The sequence below is a fragment of the Trifolium pratense genome, linkage group LG4, assembly GCF_020283565.1.
Source record: "Trifolium pratense cultivar HEN17-A07 linkage group LG4, ARS_RC_1.1, whole genome shotgun sequence".
Lineage (NCBI taxonomy): Eukaryota > Viridiplantae > Streptophyta > Magnoliopsida > Fabales > Fabaceae > Trifolium > Trifolium pratense.
In genome coordinates, this window is record NC_060062.1 from 26,030,384 (window position 1) to 26,032,621 (window position 2,238).

Here is a 2,238-nt window from a genome sequence, read left to right on the forward strand (position 1 = left end):
TATTTTAATACTTCATTCGTCCTAAAATATAAATATAAATAAATCAAAAAAACTTGATGTATTTGGTTCAAAATTTAAACCGAATATATTCACTTTTATGATTGCAAAGAGTAGTTGCTTTGATCAGCTAATGGAATTTTAGTGCGACTTTCATGATTCTTGAGCTGTGATGCCTTTATTTATCTTTAGTTGCGGCTTTACCACTTGATATTTGAGAATTAATAACTTGCTCAAGTTCAAAATTAGACTAAAATCATGAAGTAGCTTTCTAACTAACTGTCTGTCTATCCCTTCCACCATAGTCAATAATCACGAGTCTTCATTTTTCCATCAAAGTTGCTGTCATTAACTAAATACAAATAAAATTGAAAATCAGACCTAAAGATTGTGATGTTTGGTGTTGGAAGACTGCAACAAAACTTGAAGATGTGGAACATGGTGATGGTGTTGTATAAATAGGGTTTGAGTTTGCTCCATTTACTATTCATCTATTTGTTCTCTGTTTAGGAGAGAGATAGATATAAGTGAAGATTAATGAGATATATTTTTAATGAGTTCCACTAATCTTCACTTATGTTTATTTCTTTCCTGAGCAGTGATCCCATGCAAAATGTGCCTTTATTAGAAATCATGCGCCTTCACTATTTTATGCCAAACAGATGAAAATGGACAAATTGCCGAATTTTCTTCAGGATGTTTTGAAAACATGAACTATACACTCACATCAAAGATGAAAATGGACAAATTGCTGAAATTTTTCACAATGTTTTGAAAACTTTAACATGAATTATACATTTTGCATAAAAAATATAAATCATTCAATGATATTTTGTAAAATAAAATGGTTCCAATTAATCTTGTGCACTATAAAAAAGTTTTTTTTTAAAAAATAATTTGGCAGCTTTTTAACTCATAAACATAATTTTCGCACATTTTTCTGCTTTCATTTGCTAATGGAGGTTCATGAAGTTCGTACGGTCTTTTATGTTTGTAAATTGTCTATATTCATAGAAAAAATTATGTTTCATGATAGGAAAAGTTTATGCAAGGTTTTTTTTTTTTAAGCAAAAAAAACAAATTGCATTTATAATAGAAAAGATACAACTAGGGGGATAATAATAATGAACAATGAGGCTAGATTGAGATAAAGACACTCACTACAAAAAAACATGCAGGCGGCGACCACAAAAAAAAGCATTAGCGTCGGTTTTATCCGTCGCTAAATGACTGTTGCAGCGGTTGGTCAACTGACGCAAAAAGCAGCGTCGCTACGGCATACAGTAGCAGTTCAAGTCAACCGTCGGAATAACCGCCGCAATGCTGTTTGCGTCGGTTGTCTTCATTGTGCGGCGGTTCCTAACGTCCCTATATATTTATTTTTTTTATTTTTTTTTGAGCACTTAGTGCCCGTTATAACCGCCGCTATTTTTCCCACGAATTTTTTTTTTGTCTCCCACAAATCATTTCCTGCTATTTTTTTTTGTACTTTCCCACTATTTTTTTAAGCGCTTTATTTTTTGGTTCCCGCAATTATTTTTAAACGTTATTTTTTTCTAGCAAGGTTATGAGTGATTCTATTTGCTTGCCTCCGAGTAAAAGCTATGTTGTAACTAACATTTGTGTTAAGTAGGGACCTACAAGATGATAACAAACTAACTCATTCTCATACATATAATTATTAAGCAAAGCGTGCACCACTTATTGACAATTGCTTTCGAATATTACCCTATCATAACCATTTGATATGGCTAGAGAGAGAGCTTGCTTCAAGGCTGTAGCTTCGCATTCAGCTGCGGTAACTTCAAAAAGGAAATGTCATAGTATGAGCTTGAATGAAGGAGCCCATCCTATGAACGTTGGTTATTTGACAAAATGGTTGCCTTACTAGTTACTAGCACTCTCATATTCTTTTTTTTTCCCAATGATAAGAGGGCTTGCACCCAAAAAATAAGATTAAAGCGCAATAAACACACTCCCATGTCCATTAAACTCCTATGATTAACCAAAACATCTTCACAAAAATTTGCTTCACAATAAAAATGATGCATTACTATTCATTAAAAAAAACTTAGGTTGAGAAATTAAATTGTCTGAATCTTTTTCCCCTTTCAATGTTAGGTCTACACAAATCATGCTCAAATTTTGACCCGGCATAAATCATTTCGACTCGGTTTGCTTTAGTTAAAGGATCCATAACCATATACCTGAGGATAATTTCTCATCCCCCTCCCACCCTCC